Source organism: Hyla sarda, chromosome 7 (assembly GCF_029499605.1).
Source record: "Hyla sarda isolate aHylSar1 chromosome 7, aHylSar1.hap1, whole genome shotgun sequence".
NCBI lineage: Eukaryota > Metazoa > Chordata > Amphibia > Anura > Hylidae > Hyla > Hyla sarda.
The window spans coordinates 199,518,217-199,541,965 of NC_079195.1; the positions used below are offsets into that span (position 1 = coordinate 199,518,217).

At 46.3% G+C, this 23,749-nt stretch overlaps 1 pseudogene; it reads right to left on the reverse strand.

The window, feature by feature from the left end:
• Nucleotides 1-23,749, reverse strand: part of LOC130283205 (E3 ubiquitin-protein ligase COP1-like) — a 267,537-nt pseudogene that overhangs the window by 162,449 nt on the left and 81,339 nt on the right.

Genomic DNA, 23,749 nt, shown 5'->3' on the forward strand with positions numbered 1-23,749 from the left:
TGGATGCGACTTGTTTTTCCACCACATCCCACAGATGTTCGATCAGATTGAGATCTGGGAAATTTGGAAACTAGGTCAACACCTTGAACTCTTTGTCATGTCCCGATCAGGAGCCCGAAGAAGTGATCGGGACAGTCTGTCACTGTGAGGCCGCTCCTCTGTATCTACCCGCTGTACTATGTTGCACTGGTTGTGAATAAACTTCTTGAAGCAAGCTGATATGGGTGAGGGCATTCTTTTCCATTTCTACTCGATTTTGTCTTTCAATGTGCTTTTTTGGAGGATTGCACCCCCGTTTATATCCTGTATGGTGTAACCAGTACCATCTAGTTGAGAGACGCCAAGTATCAGCAGCGGTGTCGGACTCTTTTCTCTATTGTATTGGACATTTCTAAACAAGTTTTGCACTGTGGCTGTGACATTATTCTGCTGAAAGTGACATTGCCTTTAGGGAATCCCACTGCCATGAAGGTTCAGAAAGGTGGTATGCATTACAGTAACATCCAAATGATGCCATGACCTAAGATTTCCCTGCACAGCACTGCCCATCTAGTCATACGGCCTATGTGAGCACCTTGGCACTATCTCTTTCCCAAGTAGGCAACGTACAAACATATGATGTAAAAGAAACCATGGTGAGGTTCAGATGCTCACATGCCCATCAGCGAAAGACAGGGCACCCTTTTGTGACTTTGCAGACCCATATAAAGCAAGCTACAATATAGTGTTTTTTAACCCTTTTCTTCCAAAACTAGAACTTACCATGTATCCGATAACAGCCGGTCTGATCAGTGGGGGTCTGACTGCTGGGACCCCCACTGACAATGGAGGTCCTTGAGGCCTCACTTTAAAATGCTGATTAGTGTATGTACATGGTCCAATGGGAAGGCAATACTGTTCATTTCATTAAAAGGCTACACAGTAACGTATTAGTCCAGATATGACCATTAGGGCATATGGATATGATAGAAAGGATTCTCTATTAGTTGAAACACAGAGGAGGTTGTGGTAGGCCTCAGGGGTAGGGGTAGTGTAGTCAGGATGTTGCTTCAGTATATCAGGGGTTAAGGTTAACCCTATTGTTCGTGACGCCAGGCTGAGTGCTAGTATGCTGAGATAATTCTCCGGCCTATCGCCACCCTTCCCAGTAATGATAGAGGCATGCATAAAATGACTGAAGGTCCACAAGGCAGTTGAACTTGAACTTGGATAAACTTTACTTAAAGACTTGCGGTACATCCAATGAACAGTAACAGTCTCATTAATACAGTCTCCATACACTTCAGTGACTAACAGTTGTTGCGGACCTTGACTTTTGATATAAGTCTCAAAATTTAGGGTAATTTGTGAAGATCCGTCCGGATTTAGGGGTTAGATATGGTCCGGTGATCTTGCAGAGTGCTTAGGGATTGATACACTCACAGTTTATAAAGATCAGCCGTCGCCACAAGGCTCGGGCCTAACTCACTGATGACAGCAGCGCAGATCCTTCCCTGTCAACAGCCCACGAGGAAAGAGAGAGAGAGTAATGGCCGCCGCTCCCCTATATGGGCAGTGGCAGGGCCGCTTTTGATTGGTCCAAGTCAGCTGTCACTCACTGTTACATAGCCTGATGGGTAAACACCTGACTTCCTCCAAAGGTCCTTGAACTACAAACCATAGAGTCTTTGGAACGCATCACGTGACTCGCAGGTCCTGCTACGCCAACTAGGCAAGTACACTTACTATATAAATATATACATTAGATTTAAATAATTTTAATTATAAAAGGGGTGACAAGGGGCTAACTAAGGATGAGGACCCCACCTACACCTAGGGACTCTGACTTTGGGGACCCCACCACAAGGCAGCGGATGCAATCCGGTGCCGGGACACCACAAGTTGATTTATCATTGCCTTCCTGACATTTTTCTGGCTATAATTGTGCGCAAAATTTTTGCACAGTTAGTTTTTGCGCAATTTCAAAATAGACATTTTCTGCAGAACTGACTTAAAGGAGATATCCAGGATTGAAAAACTTATCTGCTATCCTAAGAATAGGGGATAAGTTTTAGATCACGGGGGGTCCGACCGCAGGGACCCCCCGCGATCCCCGGCCAGGGAGCGCGTGTCGACCACTGCACAAAGCTGTGGCCGACATGCCTCCTCAATACAGCGCTATGGCAGAGTCGGAGATTGCTGAAGGCAGCGCTCCGGCTCTGCCATAGAGTTGTATTGAGGCGATTCGTGCGGTGGTCACAGGCTGCTGGGGCGGGGGCATCAATAAAATTCTCATTTGGTGGACTTGTTGTCTATGCGGCACAATCCCTTTAAAAGGGCCATGTGCCCAATAGTGTTGAGCGGCATAGGCCATATTCGAATTCGCGAATATTCGCGAATATATGGACGAATATTCGTCATATATTCGCGAATATTCGCATATTCGTTATATTCTAGTTTTATTTTCGCGTATGCGAAAATACGCGCATGCGAAAATTAGTATATGCAGAAATTCGCATATGCGAAAATTAGCATATGTTAATTTTCGTATATCCGAATTTTCGCACGCCAGTCTCACACAGTAGTATTACAGCCTTCTTTACACCACACAAGTCTTTACACCACACAAGCTGGAAGCAGAGAGGGGTGATCACTGTGATGTGTACTGTGAAAAAAAAAAAAAACAAAAAAAAAAAAAAAACGAATATTCGTAATTACGAATATATAGCGCTATATTCACGGAATTCGCGAATATGCGATATTCGCGAATAATATTCGAATTGCGAATATTCGCGAGCAACACTAGTGCCCAAGAGATCTCCTCAACATGTGGAAGAGTTCAGGTCCTGGTTACACGTTCAGAGTTCTTTTCCCCTGCTGGTTCCTGGGCGACTCATGACAAGAGCTCCTCGGGTCCTGAACAGGAAAACATGGGCAAGGAAGATGCTTGTATTAGGTTCCCGTTGGATCTCAACTGCAGCAAGGATCACGTAAGAACAACAATAAGGGTGACATGAGTGCCTTCCGCTGGGTAAAAGCATCATATTCCGCTTTTTTTTTTTTTTTTTTTATATTAAAGATAATTCAGATAAATGGATGGGGGGTGGGGGGGGGGGATTGTAGTTACATTCAGTCTTCTCCTGTCAATAAAATAGCTCAAACTTGTGCATTCAATGGTGTAATTATAATTGACAAGAGGGGCACACCACAAAATACAAGAGACGGCAGACAAGGGATGACTGCATTTCTGGAGTGTTTGTCCCCCTACAAGTCCCATAATGATACCTAAGAGCACAGATGTACTTGTTATATCACAGAAAATCATTGACCACAGCCAGTGGGAACCATAATAACAACTGATCGGTCTGCAAGAAAATAAATACCAAACATAACATATAGAGCTCACAAAGGATTAGAGCATCATCAAAAACATTAGGAGAACAAAATACAACAAATCTCTTTTTGGTTTATCAAATGAATACATTAAATTAGGGGAAAATGTGCAATTGTGATAATAGAAGTAAATATTGCTATTGACATATAAAAAAAAAAATTGTGAAATCCTAATTTCATTTCTACCTTCCAATTTCACATTACTCCCTCCCCCATTTCCCATCCATCCCCCCCCCCATTTCATGCCCATCCCCCAATGTCATATCCCCCCATGTCATGTCCACACCCTTAGGTCACATCTCCCCCATTAACGTTGTGCTGATGCTTACCTAACCCCAGACCCCTGTAGGTCTGCTGCAGATTCTGTTTTTTCTCCATGCAGTCCGGTGTCATATGGGACTTACAAGCCCTTCCACCTTCCAAGCCCTTCCAGCCCTGCCAATCACTGGTCTGATACATGACAATGATGCAGCTACTGATTGGCTGAGTGGAAAAGGTCCTGGAACCAGCTGCCTGTAGGGATCACAGAGAAGATACCGGGACCGCATGGAGGAGATTGGGATCTGCGGCCAACCTACAGGCACTAGGGCTAGATGAGTATCAGGTTTATTGTTTTTCACCCTGCACCCCTATAACTACTTAGGACAGTGTTTCCCAATCAGGGTGTCCCCAGCTGTTGCAAAACTACAACTCCCAACATGCTCTGCCAGCCGAAAAGGGGAATTTGAGGATTTGTTTTAGGACATAACCACATATTGCAATTCGCAATTGTGCAGCCCTACATTATATAGACAAAAGGTATTGGGGACACACGTCTTATTATTGAATTTAGGTATCTCAATCAGTCCTCATTGTCACAGGTATATAAAATCCCCCCCCCCCCATACCAATGTAGTCACCTTTACAAGAATGAGCCGCTCTACAGAGTCCACTGGACTCACACGTGTCCTGTATTAGGAGTCTTCAGTGCAGAAAGTCAGTTTGTAAAACTTCCATATGTTGTCGGTGATATTAGTGAGAAGTGGAAGTGTGCTAGCCTGGGGGAGTAGGGTATATGGGGTGTAGCTGTGCGGTGATTAAAGGGTGTCTGGTTAACCCTTTCTATTCGTGACGCCAGGGTGTGGGCTCCTCTGTAATGCTTGTCCTACCACCACCATTCCCAAGAGCGATAGGGAGGTATAGAATAATTGAATGTCCATGTGGTGTCCTGATACCGTATTGCATCCAGTACCTAGTGTGGAGGTCCCCAAAGTCAGAGTAACTACGTTCAGGTAGGGTTCCTCAGATGGGACAGCCCCTAGTCGCCTCTCCTTAAGTTTAACTTGTATATTAATAAATGTGTATATTAGTAATTCTATCTATATTATATAGGAATGTATAGTACTTACCTTGTTCAGCGTCGCAGGACCTTCGGTCATGTGACCAAGCTAGTAACCTCTATTGTATGTTGCAGAACCTTAGGAGGTCCTTGGGTCACGTGTTACCCAGCATTCTCTGTAATGGTGATTGACATCCATATGGACCAATTAGCTTTAGTCCAGTCCCTGCCCATATAAGGGAGCTGCATCCAATTATCGTTCTCTTGGGTTGCTGCTCTCGTGGATGCCGTACTAACGGGACGGTGTGCTACGCAACTTTCAACGACACGCTAGGCCTCAAAACCTACGGCCTCAGCAGAACCAAAAATCGTGAGTCTTATACTAATTCCTGCTAATACTAGCCTGACTACTGGACCGTAACTAATTCCCCTAAATCCAGTGGAGCAGCGCAATAGTCTAGAGACTCTTAAAGCTAAAGTCCCAACCATTGTCAATCTCCAAAAGGAAGCTGTATTGATGAGAGACTGTTATGTTGATGAAGTGTACAGTAAAGTTAACGCTATTTACAGAAGCTTTCTCAATACTTAAACTCAGTATCCTCTACCTCCCTATCGTTCCTGGGAAGGGTGGCGGTAGGAAAAGCTTAATTGAAGAGCCCTCACCCTGGCGTCAGGAATAGCAAGGGTTAACAAACACCCTTTATTACCTGCACAGCTAAACTCCCCATAACCTACACCCCCCCAAGCTACCACATAGCTTTTTGGCATCTTACGAACAGGATACCGTTGTGTGCCTCCAGTTGCCACCAGTGTACTTCCTCCTAGGTGAAATACTGTATTAATGTATTGTGAATCGACTGCTAAAGTACGGGACGTTACTGTTGGTGCGGTGTGCAGAAAGTGCACAAGAAAAGTAAGGGGGGAGGCGAAAAATACTGCGGAGCCGCAATTCGCAGTGCAAGGAGTTAAGGGCATAGCTAGTCCTTCCCGGGTGTGTGATCCTGAAACTCCACCCACCGAAGCCTCCGGAGCCACGGCGGCCATTTTGGCAGAGTCCGGGACAGGAAATTTGCAGACAGACCTAGCGGGTTCGGAAAAGAAACGTAGAGTTGGGCTGAAGACTAAAAAGGTTAAAGAACCGGCCCAGTGTAAAGTCCTGAAGCACCATAGCGTAAAATTACGGCATAGCGTAGAATTTGCTGTTCTGCATTGTGTGAAGTTTGGTGGAGGAGAGAAGATGCTTTGGGGTGGTTTTTAGGGGTTGGCCTTGGTCCCTTAGTACCAGTAAAAGGGAAATCTCAAATAAAGACTCCAGGTTTTTGCCCATGCCATGCACATTCACCATCATTAGGATTACAGTGCCATTGGTTATATTTCAGCACAAGCGCATCGGTCAGGTGATCACCAGTCTGACATAAAAATCACAGTGGTTAAAAGGGGTACTCCGCCCCTAGACAAGATATCTGATCGCGGGGGTCCCGCCGCTGTGGAGACTTCACCCAGTCTGTACTCCGTGGACTACTATAAATAAAGCAGAGCACAAACGAAGGGACTCACAGCTCAGACGAGTGCTGATGTCACTTTTATTCATGTTATCGTTGGGGTTCTCAGCGGCCGGACACCCACCGATCAAAACCTCAGACATGTCAGCCTCCATGACAGTGTTTTCCAATCAGGGTACCTCCAGCTGTTGCAAAACTATAACTCCTAGCATGCCCGGACAGCCAAAGGCTGTCCGGGCATGCTGGGAGTTGTAGTTTTGCCACGGCTGGAGGCACCCTGGTTGGGAAACACCGCTCTATGATATGTCAGAAGTTGTATGAAAGTTTAGGTGCACTTTCTAAAGAATGACCTCTCGAGGCTTGCACTGCTTTAATATCTTGTACAGTACATTTGTTGGTCACTTTCCAGCATTTTAATAAGGTACCAGCAGTATCTGTCCTGTCTCTATGTGAACTGATGGATTTGATAAACTGGAAGAATAATGGAGATCCCCTCTCAATATTCACAGTGGACACCTACACGCTGACCTCAAATTACACCAGACAAGGTTAAGAGATGCAATGTGTTAACATAGTCACAGGGAGACTTGCCAACAGGCCTTAATATACAAGTGGACCGCAGATATCTTAAAGGGGTTGTCTAATGAGCACAACCTCTGTCCATATGCCCTAGTGAGGCATATGGACTTTACAGAGGGTGGCTCCAGTTCTGGCAGTCATTAATCTGAATGGTCACTATGTAATACTGGTGCCACAAAGTTAAACAGATTTTTAAACTACTTCTATTTAAAAATTGTAATCCTTTCAGTATTTATTAGCGGCTGTATACTACAGAGGAAATTCTTTTCTTTTGGGATTTATTTTCTGTCATGACCACAGTGCTCTCTGCTGACACCTCTGCCCATTTTAGGAACTGTCCAGAGCAGCATATGTTTGCTATGGGGATTTCCCCGTTCCTGACATGGACAGAGGTGTCAGCAGAGAGCACTGTGGTCAGACTGAAAAGAAATCCAAAAAGATAGGAATTTCCTCTGTAGTATACAGCCGCTAATAAGTACTGGAAGGATTAAGAATTTTTAATAGAAGTAATTTACAAATGTGTTTACCTTTCTGGCATCAGTTGATAAAAAAAAAAAAAAAAGTTTTCCACCAGAATACCCCTTTAAGCAACTTAGAAGGGAACCTGTCAGCTGTATTTGAAATAACATCTGCAGACACCATAGCTGTTAAGGTATAAAAGCAAATTGTGCCTTTCCTGGAGATGACTGTGGTTGCAAACTTATAAAATCATATAATTTCTCAGCTAAGTGTCAAGGAGGCGTGGCTGAGCTTCCCAAGTGCCACAGCCTGGTCCTAACCTCAATGGTCACACTCACCGACCAGTTCATTTGTGATTGATCTAAAGAGCCAAGTTCCATCAGTCAAGGAGGCTGGAAGGTGAGGGCCAGGCTGTGGCACATGAGCAACTCGCCCGCATTGAGCAAACATCAGCTCCAGGAAAGGTACAATTTGCTTTTATACCCTAACAGCTATCCAACCAGATCATTGCAGCAAATAGACCCTTTAAGGATAAAAAGTTGTGGATGAAGGTCACACCAGGAAACACTCAGGTCATAGTAACCCACCATGGAGGCCTTGTCTTAAAGGAATTAATAGAATTAGGATTACTCAGTGCGACAGTGAACAGCTCACTATTCCCAGTCCATGTAGCCACAGTGCAAGCACTTAATCCAGTGTTTCCAAACCGGGGTGCATCCAGCTGTTGCAAAACTACAACTCCCAGCAAGGCTGGACAGCCTTTGGCTGTCCGGGCATGCTGGGAGTTTAGTTTTGCAATAGCTGGAGGCACCCTGGTTGGGAAACACTGACTTAACCTCTTAAGGACGCAGGGCGTATGGATACGCCCTGCATCCCGAGTCCTTAAGGACGCAGGGCGTATCCATACGCCCGTGGGAATTCCGGTCCCCACCGCTAGCCGGTTGGGGACCGGAGCCGGATGCCTGCTGAAATCGTTCAGCAGGCATCCCGGCATATCGCCCAGGGGGGTCATTATGCCCCCCCATGTCGGCGATCGCCGCAGATCGCTGGAAAATTCAGTCCAGCGATCTGCGGCGATTCCGGGTCAATCGGGTCTCCAGTGACCCGGTGACCCGGAATTACTGGCTGTTCGGGGCCGTCTCTGACGGCCCCAAACAGCCAGAGCCTGCAGGGGTGAGGTGGCACTGGTGCCACCTCACGATCGCCCTGATTCATCGGCCGGATTACCGGTCGACCAATCAGGGCGCCTGCTGCGGGCGTCACTCCCGCACCCGCTCCGCCCCTCTTCCGGAGGGCGTGAGCGGGTGCGGGAAGACGACCCCGGGTGCTGGGGACCCCGATCCCCGGCGTCCATGTTGGGATCGGGGCCCCAGGAGCGACGGCGGCGAGGGACAGCCTGCGATGGAGCAGCAGCAGGAGGTGAGTTACAGCCTCCTGCTGTTGCTTAGCAACAGCTCCCAGCATGCAAAAAGGGCATGCTGGGAGCTGTAGTTATGCAACAGCAGGAGGCAGACAACCACAACTCCCAGCATTCCCTTATGGGCATGCTGGGACTTATAGTTTTGCAACAGCTGGAGGCACATTTTTTCTATGGAAAAGTGTACCTTCAGCTGTTGTATAACTACAACTCCCAGCTTGCACAAACAGCTAAAGTGCATGCTGGGAGTTGTAGTGGTGCATCTGCTGGTTGCATAACTACAACTCCCAGCATGCCCGTTGGCTGTCGGTGACTGCTGAGAGTTGTAGTTTTGCAACAGCTGAAGGCACACTGGTTGTGAAACTTAGAGGTTTATTTTTTTACCTAACTCAGTGTTTCACGACCGGTGTGCCTCCAGCTGTTGCAAACTACAACTCCCAGCAGTCACCTTACACCATGCACCGTACATGCTGGGAGTTGTAGTTTTGCAACAGCTGGAGGCACACTGGTTTTGAAACACTGAGTAAGGTCACAAACTCCGTGATACATAACCAGTGTGCCTACAGCTGTTGCAAAACTAAAACTCTCAGCATGTACAGTCTGTCAGCGCATGCTGGGAGTTGTAGTTTTGCAACAGCTGGATGTCCCCCCCCAATGTGAATGTACAGGGTACACTCACATGGGCGGAGGCTTACAGTAAGTATCGGGCTGCAAGTTTGAGCTGCAGCAAATTTTCTGCAACAGCTCAAACTGCCAGCGAGAAACTACTGTGAACCCCCGCCCGTGCGACTGTACCCTAAAAAATACTACACTACACTAACACAAAAAATAAAATAAAAAGTAAAAAACAGTACATATACACATACCCCTACACAGCCCCCCTCCCCTCCCCAATAAAAATGAAAAACGTCTGGTACGCCACGGTTTCCAAAACGGAGCCTACAGCTGTTGCAAAACAACAACTCCCAGTATTGTCGGACAGCCGCTGACTGTCCAGGCATGCTGGGAGTTTTGCAACAGCTGGAGGCACCCTGTTTGGGAATCACTGGCGTAGAATACCCCTATGTCCACCCCTATGCAATCCCTAATTTAGGCCTCAAATGCGCATGGCGCTCTCACTTTGGAGCCCTGTCGTATTTCAAGGCAACAGTTAAGGGTCACATATGGGGTATCGCCGTACTCGGGAGAAATTGGGCTTCAAATTTTGGGGGGTATTTTCTGCTTTTACTCTTTTTTAAAATGTAAAGTTTTTGGGAAAAGAAGCATTTTAGGTAAAAAAATTTTTATTTTTTTTTACATATGCAATAGTCGTGAAACGCCTGTAGGGTATTAAGGTTCACTTTACCCCTTGTTACGTTCCCCGAGGGGTCTAGTTTCCAAAATGGTATGCCATGTGTTTTTTTTTTGCTGTCCTGGCACCATAGGGGCTTCCTAAATGCGGCATGCCCCCAGAGCAAAATTTCCTTCAAAAAAGCCAAATGTGACTCCTTCTCTTCTGAGACCTGTAGTGCGCCAGCAGAGCACTTTTCACCCCCATATGGGGTGTTTTCTGAATCGGGAGAAATTGGGCTTCAAATTTTGGGGGGTATTTTCTGCTATTACCCTTTTTAAAAATGTAAAACTTTAGGGAAACCAAGCATTTTAGGTAAAAAATTTCTTTTTTTTTTTTTTACATATGCAAAAGTCGTGAATCACCTGTGGGGTATTAAGGTTCACATAACCCCTTGTTACGTTCCCCGAGGGGTCTAGTTTCCAAAATGGTATGCCATGTGGGGTTTTTTGCTGTTCTGGCACCATAGGGGCTTCCTAAAGGTGACATGCCCCCCAAAAACCATTTGACGCTCCTTCCCTTCTGAGCCCTCTACTGCGCCCGCCGAACACTTTACATAGACATATGAGGTATGTGCTTACTCGAGAGAAATTGGGTTTCAAATACAAGTAAAAATTTTCTCCTTTTTACCCCTTGCAAAAATTCAAAAATTGGGTCAACAAGAACATGCGAGTGTAAAAAATGAAGATTGTGAATTTTCTCCTTCACTTTGCTGCTATTCCTGTGAAACCCGTAAAGGGTTAAAACGCTTACTGATTGTCATTTTGAATACTTTGGGGGGTGCAGTTTTTATAATGGGGTCATTTATGGGGTATTTCTAATATGAAGACCCTTCAAATCCACTTCAAACCTGAACTGGTCCCTGAAAAAAAGCGAGTTTCCAAATTTTGTGAAAAATTGGAAAATTGCTGCGGAACTTTGAAGCCCTCTGGTGTCTTCCAAAAGTAAAAACACGTCAATTTTATGATGCAAACATAAAGTAGACATATTGTATATGTGAATAAAAAAAATAATTATTTGGAATATCCATTTTCCTTACAAGCAGAGAGCTTCAAAGTTAGAAAAATGCAAAATTTTCAAATTTTTCATCAAATTTTGGGATTTTTCACCAAGAAAGGATGCAAGTTACCACAAAATGTTACCACTACGTTAAAGTAGAATATGTCACGAAAAAACAATCTCGGAATCAGAATGATAAGTAAAAGCATTCCAGAGTTATTAATGTTTAAAGTGACAGTGGTCAGATTTGCAAAAAATGGCCGAGTCCTTAAGGTGAAAAAGGGCTCAGTCCTTAAGGGGTTAAAGGGGTACTCCGGTGGAATTTTTTTTTTAAATCAACTGATGCCAGAAAGTTAAACAAATTTGTAAATTACTTCTATTAAAAAATCTTAATCCTTCCAGTACTTATTAGCGGCTGTATACCACAGAGGAAATTCTTTTCTTTTTAGATTTCTTTTCAGTCTGACCACAGTGCTCTCTGCTGACACCTCTGTCCATGTCAGAAACTGTCCAGAGAAGGAGAAAATCCCCTTAGCAAACATAGGCTGCTCTGGACAGTTCCTAAAATGAACAGAGGTGTCAGCAGAGAGCACTGTGGTCAGACTGAAAAGAAACCCCAAAAGAAAAGAATTTCCTCTGTAGTATACAGCCGCTAATAAGTACTGGAAGGATTAAGAATTTGTAGTAGAAGTAATTTACAAATCTCTAACTTTCTGGCACCAGTTGATAAAAAAAAAAAAAACATTTTCCACAGGAGTACCCCTTTAATGTGATGATTCTTTGGTAAGACATAGTATTAGTATAGAACCCTTTAAAGTCTCTGGTACCCACTTATGAGACAGCATAGTGTTGGACCTGCACGGATGAAAACGTTTCCACAAGCCATAGACAAGCCTATTTCAGTTAAAGCTATGACCTAGGCTGCTGTTTGCGGAGTTCTCACACTAAAGAACTAGCTGTCCCCGAGACTGTACATGAGCTTTTTCTTGATCCCCGTAAAGCTCTTATTTTTCTAGTAAGAGATATTTAACTGTGGTGTCCCGGTACCGTATTGCATACCGTACCTAGTGTGGTGGTCCCCAAAGCCAGAGTTACTACGTTCAGGTAGGGTCTCCCAGGTGGGACAGCCCCTAGTCATCTCATCCTTTCCTAATTTTATAATGCTATTATGTATATATTTAATAGTGTGTATACTTAATATAGTTTATATTAGTCTACTTACCTTGTTGGCGTTGCAGGACCTTCGGTCCTGTAACTATGTTAATTTCTCTATGGTATGTTGGAGGACCTTTGGAGGTCCTTGGGTCACATGGTTATCCACAACTCTCTGTACAGGAGAAATTCTGAGCTTAAGTCCAGCCCCTGCCCCGCCCATATAAGGGAACTGTAGCCAATTATCGCTCACTTGGGTTGCTGCTCTCGTGGATGCCGGACTAGCAGGACGGATCTGCGCAACTTTCAAAGACAAGCTAGGCCAGAAAACCTACCGGCCTCAGCCTAAACTAAACCGTGAGTTAATATCTAAATCCCCGCTAAAGCTAGCGTGATTACTGGACCGAATCTAAACTCCTAAATCCAGTGGATCACCGCAACAATTATCTTCCTAGGCTCAATAGACTCACAAGGTCCCAACCACTTGTCAAGTTCTAATAGACTCTGTTATATGGACTGTTCCTGTTCATTATTGCCTAAAATCTTCAGTAAAAGTTCCGACAAGTTTCTGCAAATCTTCGGTTGTGGACATTCAATTATTCTATACCTCCCTATCGCTCTTGGGAAGGGTGGCGGTAGGAAAAGCATTACAGAGGAGCCCTCACCCTGGCGTCACGAATAGACATGGTTATACCAGACCCCTTTAGTAACCGCACAGCTACATCCCATATGCCCTACTCCCCCAGGCTATCACCTAACCATTTGACAACACTGATGACAACCTTGTGTCACTGTATTACACAGACGTTACACCTCTGGTGGATGAAGCACAGTTCAACTTTTCTAAGCATTTTCATGATTCCAGAGGAGAGTTCAGAGGTCAATGCCCCACTTTAATGCCTATTTACATTGGTAGGGGGAGACTATTGTGTATTGCACATAAAATCTATAACTGCAGGACCGCATCAATAGACATCAGCAGCTCATGTGATGTGCCTGCTCGTCATTGGCTCAGGTCCTGCTGTCCCCTATGTAAGCTACCTAGTGGTCAAGGCCCTGTAGGACATAGGTATCCATGCATGGAGTAATCTAACTTCTCAATGCACAGACTAACTTTTTTGCGTCACCAATCGTACTTTGTAATTACATCACTTATTTTACCATAAAATGTACGGCGCAACCAGAAAATTATTATTTATGTGGGAAAATTGAAAAGAAAACTGCAATTTAGCAAAGTTTGGAAGGTTTTGTTTTCATGCTGTACACTTTCTTTATTCTGTGGGTCAATACGATTAAAATGATACCCATGTTGTATGCTTTTCTATAATTGTACAGCTTAAAAAAAATCTCAAACCATTTTAACAAAATTTATATATTTGAAATTGCCCTATTTTGACCACCTATAACTCTCTAATTTTTCCGTATATGGGGTGGTATGAGAGCTCATTTTTTGCGCCATGATCTTTAGTTTTTATCAGTACCACTTTTGCTTAGGTTTTACTTTTTATAAATTTTTTTGGGAATAAAATGTGACACCATACGGGATAATTAACAATATATTTTAATAGTTCAGACTTTTATGCGTGCGGCGATACCAAATATGTGTATTGTTTTAAGCTTTTTTGGGGGTAATATGGGAAAAACGGACATTTTACTTTTTTATTTGGGGGAAGGGATTTTTCCAATTTTTTTCCTTTTTTTTTTTTTTTTTTTTTTTTTTTTTTTTTACACTTTAATAGTCCCCATAGGGGGAAATTTAAAGCAATCAGTTGATTGCTAATACTGTTCAGTGTCGATCTCAGACCAGAGCAGAAGACCCCGGAAGACAGCCGGAGCCAGGTGAGGTGACCTCCGGCTGTCATGCTGGATGCCGTGGCAGCGCTGCGGGCGATCCGATCATCCATTCAAAGTACCCCACTGCTGCAGATGCCGTGATCTGTATTGATCACGGCATCTGAGGGGTTAATGGCGGTCATCCGTGCGATCGCAGATGTCCGCCATTACTGGCGGGTCCCTGGTTGCTGATAGCAGCCGGGACCTGCCGTGCATCACGCATCACCGGCCCGGTGCTCGCGGTCATGGCGGCGCGTAAATGTACGTCATGGTGGGTTAAGTACCACAGCACCATGACGTACATTGACGTCCATTGTCGTTAAGGGGTTAAGCAGTGCTAGGACCCTTCTTATCAGAGAGGAGAACAGGTAACTGTATTAAAAGGAATACTGTAGTGCAAAATAACTTATCCCCTATCCGAAGGATCCTGTACGGGGCCCTGGCAGTCGGCAGGAAGGGGGCTTGTCCATCCCCACATGACATGGCGGCCGCCAAGCCCCCCATGTATCCCATAGAGATACATGGAGGGGGCGCGTCAGCCATCGCGTCATGCGGGGACGGAACGCTCCCTTCATGTGAACTGCTGGGGCCCTGTACAGGAGATCGTGGGGATCCCAGTGGCCAGACCCCCTGTGATCTATAACTTATCCCGTATCCTTCAGATAGGGAATAAGTTATTTTGCACTACAGAACTCCTTTAAATGTGTGGTAGCCTGGGGATGTAGGATATATGGAGTGTAGCTGTGCGGTAACTAAAGGGTGCTTGTTTAACCCTTATCACTCATGATGCCAGGGCGAGGGCTCCTCTGTATATGCTTGTCCTATTGCCACCCGACCCAAAAACGATAGGGAGGTATAATAAATGATTGTCCAAAACCGGAGGTTTTCAGAAAACTGTCGGAACCTTTACTGCAGCTTTTGTGCAACATTAAACAGGAAACAGTCCACGTAACAAAGTCTATTACGATCCTGACAGTTGGTTGGGACCTCGTGAGTTCTGAGCTTAGAAAAGGAACAAGTGCTGTTCCACTGGATTTAGGGGATTGAGTTTAGGTCCAGCAGTCTCACTAGCTTTAGCGGGGATTGATATTGTAACTCACGATTAGATTCAGGCTGAGGCTGGCAGGCTTCAGGCCTAAGCTTGTCTTTGTAAGTAACACGGAACTCCTCTCTCTCTGATTGTCCGGCACCCAAGAGAGCGAGGATTGGCTGCGGCTCCCTTATATGGGCAGGGGCTGGCCTTAAGCTCACTGGTCCATACCATCTGTCATTCACTTTATAAGGAATTATGGTCTAACCATGTGACCACACATGAGACCTCCAAAGGTCCTTCAACACACCTTACTAGAATTAACATGAGTCACGTGACCTAAGGTCCTGCAACACTATATAGCTAATTAAATATGCAATTATTTATACATGTAAACATCACAGAATTGCATAAGAAAAAGGTGACTAGGAGATATCCCACTAGGCACTAGGAGGATGCTACTGGAACGAAGTAACTCTGACTTTGGGGACCACCACACAAGGTACGGTATACAATACGCTACCGGGACACCACAAATGCTTGTGAGTTAAGTTTCAGGTTCTAGTTCTGCTTTTATCAAGGACTATACAGTAAATTCCTGCAAGAACCCCTCTCTCTCACACCCATACGTCCTGCCTTGCTATTATTTTACACTGAATGCTTCTATGCTCTTGTGACTGCAACAGGAGGTGGAGGAATGCCATAGAAAATGAAAATGAAGTGTATTTCCCCAGGGACCTTGCTGTGAATAAGAGATTGGAAAGAGACAGGGGATAAATTTGTTGAGGAAGCAGGTGAAGAGAATGGGTGATTCAGCTGGTCTGTGGCTCCGCTCCAAGTACATTGCTGGTACAGAGAAGGTAGTCAGGGCTCGGGGACACAGCTGGCACCCTGCAGATTAGTGACGGGAGCAGACATGTATCATACACTGATGAGAACAGACGATTAAGGGAGCTGCGATATCAGGACAACTCAATGCACAAGACTCCAGGAGGAGACAACTTGCAGGGGACACACATACCAAGACAGGAACCTACTAGACCCATGCTAATTTAAGAAAAATGATATTACACTGTTTAAGAGTTTTAATGGCACTTTCTTTTCCATCTGTTAAAGAAGCACTCCACATTTTTTTCTTATATAGTGAAGCATAGGTTTTTATCAGATAATATTGTTCTTGTGTATGCCTTGTGCTTACCTGTTCTAGTTGATGTGGCAGACATAGGATAGGGTTCGTTTGGATGTAAATTAAAGGAAAACTGTAGCGAAAAATTTCCCTTTAACCCTGTGCCCGGGCTGCAAAAACTAAAAAAAAAAAAAAAAACTTTAACTCACCTTCCTACGATCCCCTGTTGCGCCGATATCGGTGTCCCGGACCTCCGGTGTGAAGAGATGTGTGAACAAGTTCCTCTAAAAGAAGGCGCTGGTACCCGAAGATGGAGGTGTACTTCTTTATTAGCTACGCATTTCGATCCCAAACCGGGATCTTCATCAGGCACCTCCGGTGTTGGTCTTCTTCCTGGTTCCTGGGGACGGTGAGTCATACTGCTCTCAGCATATCACTGGCTGCAGCGATGTCCCGCCTCGGCTGGTCATGTAAGGAGCCCGCTCAGGGGGAAGGCGGGGCCTGAGCTCATTACAAGACAAAGTGCTCAGCCCAGGACAGGACACGGCAATACCATGCTTGCACTATGCTGTTTCCAAGAAGCCAGAAGCACCGGAGGAAAGGGACGCCGACATCTCTGCAACGGGAAAATGTAGGAAGGGGAGTTAAAATTTGTTTTTTATGTTTTTGCAGCCCAGGCACAGGGGGACAAAATGTATACCGCAGTTCTCCTTTAAGATATGAAGGTATTTAGGCCGCGCTCTCACATTGAATTTTTACTGCAGTTATCAGGGCACCATGTGAGTTGTAGTTTAGCAACAGCTGGAGAGCTAAAAGCATTTTGATGAAAAATAGAGTACCACAGTTAACACTACTCTTCCTGTAAAATATGAGGGAAGTGTAGATGGCGGCTCAAACATGTGGGTACTGGGACTCTGACACCTGGACTGATCCAGAGGAGACGCGTTCTGTGCTCAAACTCATGCAATAAGAGGGCAGCCTATGTAATGACAATCTCTAGTAAAATAAATGTGGATATTTCCACATACAGTGACCCCTCGACCTACGATGGCCCCGACATACGATAATTTCAACATGCGTTGAAGGCAGCATCAACATACGATGCTTTTGTATGTCGGGGCCATCACATAAACGGCTATCCGGCAGCGCAGACTGCTTCATCTGCCACCGAATAGCCGTTTACGGTGCCCCGTGTGGTCCGCTGACGATCACTTACCTGTCCTTGGGGCTCCGGCGCATCCTCTTCAGGATCCCCTGCATCGTCGGCGCTCTCCATCGTCATCACGTCGCTGCGCACGCCATCCCGTCATCCAAAAGGAGCAGTGTGCGTAACGACGTGATGGCGGCAACAGAGAGCGCGGATGCCTGGGAAGCAGAGGCCTTGCCGGAGCATCGGGGACACCCGGGGACGCGGCGACATCGATGGACAAGGACATCCAGGGCAGCGGTGACTAGCGGTGATGGTCCGGAGCGGCGGGGACAGGTGAGTACAACTTCCTATACCAGTGGTCTTCAACCTGCGGACCTCCAGATGTTGCAAAACTACAACGCCCAGCATGCCCGGACAGCCAACGGCTGTCCGGGCATACTGGGTGTTGTAGTTTTGCAACATCTGGAGGTCCGCAGGTTGTAGACCACTGTCCTATACTTTACATTGCACGGATCCCTCAACATGCGATGGTTTCAACAAACGATGGTCCATTTGGAACGGATTACCATCGTATGTTGAGGGACCACTTGTATTTACAGATCATCATTAATTTCAAACATTAATAGTTAATGAATGGCTACCTCTCTATGATAACAGAGTAACAGACCCTCAGGATATGTAGGGGGCCTCAATGATTGACAGCATATACTTTCTAAATACAAAATGCCTGATGAAATTAATTAGATTTTTTTATACTGTAAAATATAAAAAAGCAACTTACCTGATTTTAGAATTACAGGTCATTTTATTCTCCGGGTAGTGGATGTCTACAGCATCCTGGATAACTGTGCCGTATTCATACACCTTGATCTTCTTGGTCACACCAGCAATGGCAAAGTAGTCACAGTCTCGGTCAAACTCGATGCTGTGGGAACAAGAGCAAATACATATGAAACATAAATTCAGACAAAAGTGTGCAAATCCTTACAGTGGACCAGATGTGGATCTGTCCTCTATAATATGCTAGTCTTAAAATCACTGGGGGACATGTATCAAAGATTTTACCCCTGTTTTGTTTGTATTTTTTTTTAGCCAAATTTTGCTCAAGCCCTTATTTTGTGCAATTTTTTTGCGCACGTTTTGGTAGAGCATGTCCTCCATGTGGCTGAATCAGGGTACCTTGGAGTGACATCTATAGTACGCATGGATTTATTAACTGCGTACTTTTCCTTTACACCAAAAATTTTGCCGCAAGAGCAGTTTTTTTTTTTGCGCAAATATAAGCCATCTTGGACTTAGCGTAGCAAGATGCTCTAAATCATCGATTCTATTTTCCAAAGAGTGGATTGAGGAGATTACTATATTTACACACAATTTATGAAGCTCATTGAGCTTGATTGATAAATTTAGCGCTTCTGCTCATAATTTAGAGTTCGGGAAAAGGGGTAAACTGCTTCTACCATACACAAATAATGATACATGTCCCTCACTGTCTCTAAAAAGATGACCTTTTCCCATCTCTGCTCATGAAACCATTCTAGGAGCCAGGGTGAAAACATTTCGCCTATAGTGGCCTCTGCAGAGAAAAAACAATTTCTGCTCGTAACTTTCCACTATGGTAAAACAGTCATCGGGGGTTTCAGATCAGCTTCATTTCCAAAAGAAGATGGGTCATCAAAATGGTAACACGTTACAGATGTAGATTCATTGTGGAACATGGGTGCGCTCTGAAATATTTGTATTTAGGAAACCACTGCCTCCTCTACTGTACATACACTAACGCACTGTAGTATAGCAGACCCGCTCATTCATGTCTCTTAATCTGTCATCTCATACGCTTCCTCAAGACGGTATTTACAGGCACATACAATGTATGTAAAATTATTTAGAACAATGGAAACAATATTGTATTTGGAAAACCAGTTCCATTCGACTCTCCCCGCAGCACGCAGTGACGGGCCGGCACACACTATATTCATTTTCCCAGTGTCCCCTGCTCACTCCTTACCGTGTCTTGGACGGTGCAGGGCAGCACCCAGAGCAAGGCAAGGAGAATAATAGTCCAGCGTAGTAATTGAAGTTTCAGATGGTTTATTCTGCTCTAGAACGGGGAACCAACTCTCCACGCTGAATGCAGTGATGGGTCTGCACTTGTTCTTTTTATTGTTTATGGAAAGTGGAACAAAAGTCTAGAGCGCTACAAGCAGTTTCTGGTGGTTTATTTATTAATATCAGACATCAGGTCAGCAGCAATTAAAATGTAACGCATTTCAGGTCATAAACACCCCTAAAAGGGGTACTCCACCCCTAGACATCTTACCATTTAAATAGGGGATAAGATGTCTGATTGTGGGGGTTTGGCCGCTGGGACCCATAGACATAAATGGGGCGTGGCGTGGCATCACAAAGGGGCGTGGGGTGAAGTCACAACCACGGCCGTCTGAACCCAGCGTTCTTAACAATGTTCAGAACATCGGGTGCTTGCACAGAGATTGCAGGGGGGTCCCATCGGCCGGACCCCCGCGATCAGACATCTTATGCCTTATACTAAAGAGAAATCCAAAAAAGAAATGCACTTTCTCTGATGTCATGACCACAGTCCTCTCTGCTGACCTTTGCTGTCCATTTCAGGAACTGTCCAGAGCAGAAGAAAATTCCCATAGAAAACATATGCTGCTCTGGACAGTTCCTAAAATGGACAGCAGAGGTCAGCAGAGAGGACTGTGGTCATGACATCAGAGGAAATGCATTTCTTTTTTGGATTTCTCTTTAGTATACAGCCCCCAAAAAGTACTGGAAGGATTAAGATTTTTTTTAATAGAAGTGATTTACAAATCTGTTTAACTTTCTGGCACCAGTTGATTTAAAAAAAAAAAAAAGTTTTCCACAGGAGCCACAGGAGTACCCCTTTAAAGGAATAGTCTATTCTATTTCACAAGACTACTTCTTTAAGGGTGTGTATCACCTGAAACGCAATACATTTTAATTGCTGATCACCTGATGTCAACAAATGATCTGAACTGCGCTGGACTTCTGTTCTCCTTCCCATAGACAATTAATAGAACTTGTGCAGACCTAGCACTGAATTCAGCAGACAGTCACTGGTAATAACAGAGGGGAGCACAGGGGTAAATGCACCATAGTTCACCCATAAGTTCCCTGGCGCTCTGGTTTCCCCCTGTTGGAAATGCTGCAATGACGTTGCTTACTGTCACGATTCGGCAAGCTGGAGGTGGATCCTCTGTGTCAGAGAGGGATTGGCGTGGACCGTGTCGGCGGACCGGTTCTAAGTTGCTACTGGTATTCACCAGAGCCCGTGCATTGCCGTGGAATGAGATTTGCCATAGAATGAGATGGTTCGCCTCCATCACATCCTATTGGCTCTCTCTTGTCACGTGACATATTTAAACGTCACGCATCGATGCGCACAGCAGTGTCAGTTTGGCTATCACAGGGAGAGGATCTCCTCTCCCTGTGATATCTGAAGCTGTACGGAGCTCTCATGGCCTCTGTGGCCCGACAGAAGATCACACATGTACGCAGCTCATACGGCTGCCTCTTATACATTTACTGTTGATCCACAGCGCTATCGGGATTCCTATGCCCGATGGCGCTGTCATCAGGATCCCCACGCCCGCATCTCTACTCCCCGTCCCCCGCAGCTGTACTCCCCGTCCCCCGCATCTCTACTCCCCGTCCCCCGCAGCTCTACTCCCCGTCCCCTGTGAACGCTCAGGGAGCGATCCACAGCGCTATGGGGATTCCTACGCCCGATGGCGCTGTCATCAGTGTGCGTCCCCGCGAGCGCCCCATGCCCGCAGCTGTACTCCCCGTCCTCCGCCCCCCGCAGCTGTACTCCCCGTCCCGTTAACGCTCAGGGAGCGGGGAACAGAAAGTAGAGCATCGGGCGCAGGTAAAGTAGTACTGCGCATGCGCAGCACTACGCGAATAACTTAACCTGCGCCCGATGCTCTACTTTCTATTCCCCGCTCCCTGAGCGTTAACGGGACGGGGAGTAGAGCTACGGAGGGACGGGGAGTACAGCTGCGGGGGACGGGGAGTAGAGATGCGGGGACGGGGAGTAGAGCTGCGGGGGACGGGGAGTAGAGATGCGGGGGACGGGGAGTACAGCTGCGGGGGACGGGGAGTACAGCTGCGGGGGACGGGGAGTACAGCTGCGGGCGTGGGGATCCTGATGACAGCGCCATCGGGCATAGGGATCCCGATAGCGCTGTGGATCAGCGTACATGTGTGAACTTCTGTCGGGCCACAGAGGCCATGAGAGCTCCGTACAGCTTCAGCTATCACAGGGTGAGGAGATCCTCTCCCTGTGATAGCCAAACTGACACTGCTGTGCGCATCGATGCGTGACGTTTAAATATGTCACGTGACAAGAGAGAGCCAATAGGATGTGATGGAGGCGGACCATCTCATTCTATGGCAAATCTCATTCCACGGCAATGCACCCGCCGCAAAGCAGGATGGTCTTGCAGCGGCGGTAGCAACCAGGTCGTATCCACAAGCAACGGCTCAACCTCTCTGACTGCTGAGATAGGCGCGGTACAAGGGATTAGGCAAGAGCAAGGTCGGACGTAGCAGAAGGTCAGGGCAGGCAGCAAGGATCGTAGTCAGGGGCAACGGCAAGAGGTCTGGGACATACAAAGAAAGCTTTCACTGGCACAATGGCAACAAGATCCGGCAAGGAAGGGAAGGGGAAGTGAGGTTATATAGGGAAGTGCACAGGTGAACACACTAATTAGAACCAGGCGCCAATCAGTGGCGCACCAGCCCTTTAAATCGCAGAGAGCCGGCGCGCGCGCGCCCTAGGGAGCGGGGCTGCGCGCGCCGGGACAGAACAGACGGGGAACGAGTCTGGTAAGTGGGCCAGGATGCGAATCACGAGCGGGCGCGTCCCGCATCGCGGATCGCATCCCGGCCTGAGACATTATCGCAGCGCTCCCGGTCAGCGGGTCTGACCGGGGTGCTGCGAACAGGAATATGCTGCGAGCGCTCCGGGGAGGAGTGGAGACCCGGAGCGCTCGGCGTAACATTACCCCCCCCCCCCCTTGGGTCTCCCCCTCTTTTTGGAACCTGAAAATTTGTGAATGAGGTCCTTGTCGAGAATGTTATCCTCGGGTTCCCATGACCTCTCCTCAGGGCCGCAATTCTCCCAATCAACAAGAATTTTTTTTTTACCTCTGACCGTCTTAGATGCGAGAATTTCTTTAACCGAGAAGACATCTGAGGACCTGGAGACAGGAGTAGGAGCGACAACCTTGGGAGAGAAGCGGTTAAGGATAAGCGGTTTAAGGAAAGAAACATGAAAAGCATTAGGAATACGGAGAAAAGGAGGAAGAAGGAGTTTGTAGGAGACAGGATTGATTTGGCACTTGATTTTAAAGGGTCCAAGATAATGTGGTCCCAGTTTATAACTGGGGACACGGAAGCGGATATACTTGGCGGAGAGCCACACTTTGTCTCCAGGAGCAAAGACAGGAGGAGTTCTTCTTTTTTTGTCAGCATGCTTCTTCATCCGGGATGAGGCCTGTAAGAGGGATTTTTGAGTCTCTTTACAGATGGTGAAGAAGTCCCGAGTAACCTAATCAACAGCGGGCAGACCAGAAGGCGTGGGAGTGGGGAGGGGGGGAAGAGGGTGACGGCCGTACACCACAAAGAACGGGGATTTAGCGGAGGATTCAGAGATTTTGAAATTGTACGAGAATTCAGCCCAGGGTAGAAGATTGGCCCAATCATCCTGGCGGGAGGAAACAAAATGTCGCAAATAGTCACCAAGAACCTGGTTAACTCTCTCTACTTGCCCATTGGATTGGGGATGATAAGAAGACGAGAAATTTAATTTGATTTTAAGTTGATTACAGAGAGCCCTCCAGAATTTCGACACAAATTGAACGCCTCTATCCGAGACGATATGCGTGGGAAGCCCGTGAAGGCGAAAAATGTGCACAAAAATTTTTTCACAAACTGTGGCGCAGAAGGAAGACCTGGAAGTGGAATAAAATGTGCCATCTTGGAGAAACGATCAACGACCACCCAAATGACTGTGTTGCCATGGGATAAAGGCAGGTCCGTTATAAAGTCCATGGCAATCTGGGACCATGGTAGCTCAGGAACAGGCAAAGGATGAAGGAGACCGGCAGGCTTCTGGCGAGGAGTCTTGTCCCGGGCACAGACTGTACAAGCCCGAACAAAATCAGCAACATCTGCTTCCAGGGTAGGCCACCAATAAAATCGAGAGATGAGTTGGATGGATTTTTTGACGCCAGCATGGCCGGCGAGATGCGAGGAGTGTCCCCACCTGAGAATCTTGAGGCGCTGGCGTGGAGGGACGAAAGTTTTTCCAGGAGGTGTTTGTCTGATGGAAGCTGGGGAAGAGGAGATCAGACAGTCAGGAGGAACAATGTGTTGCAGGGGGGCTTCCATTTCAGAGGTATCAGAGGAGCGAGAGAGGGCGTCAGCCCTGA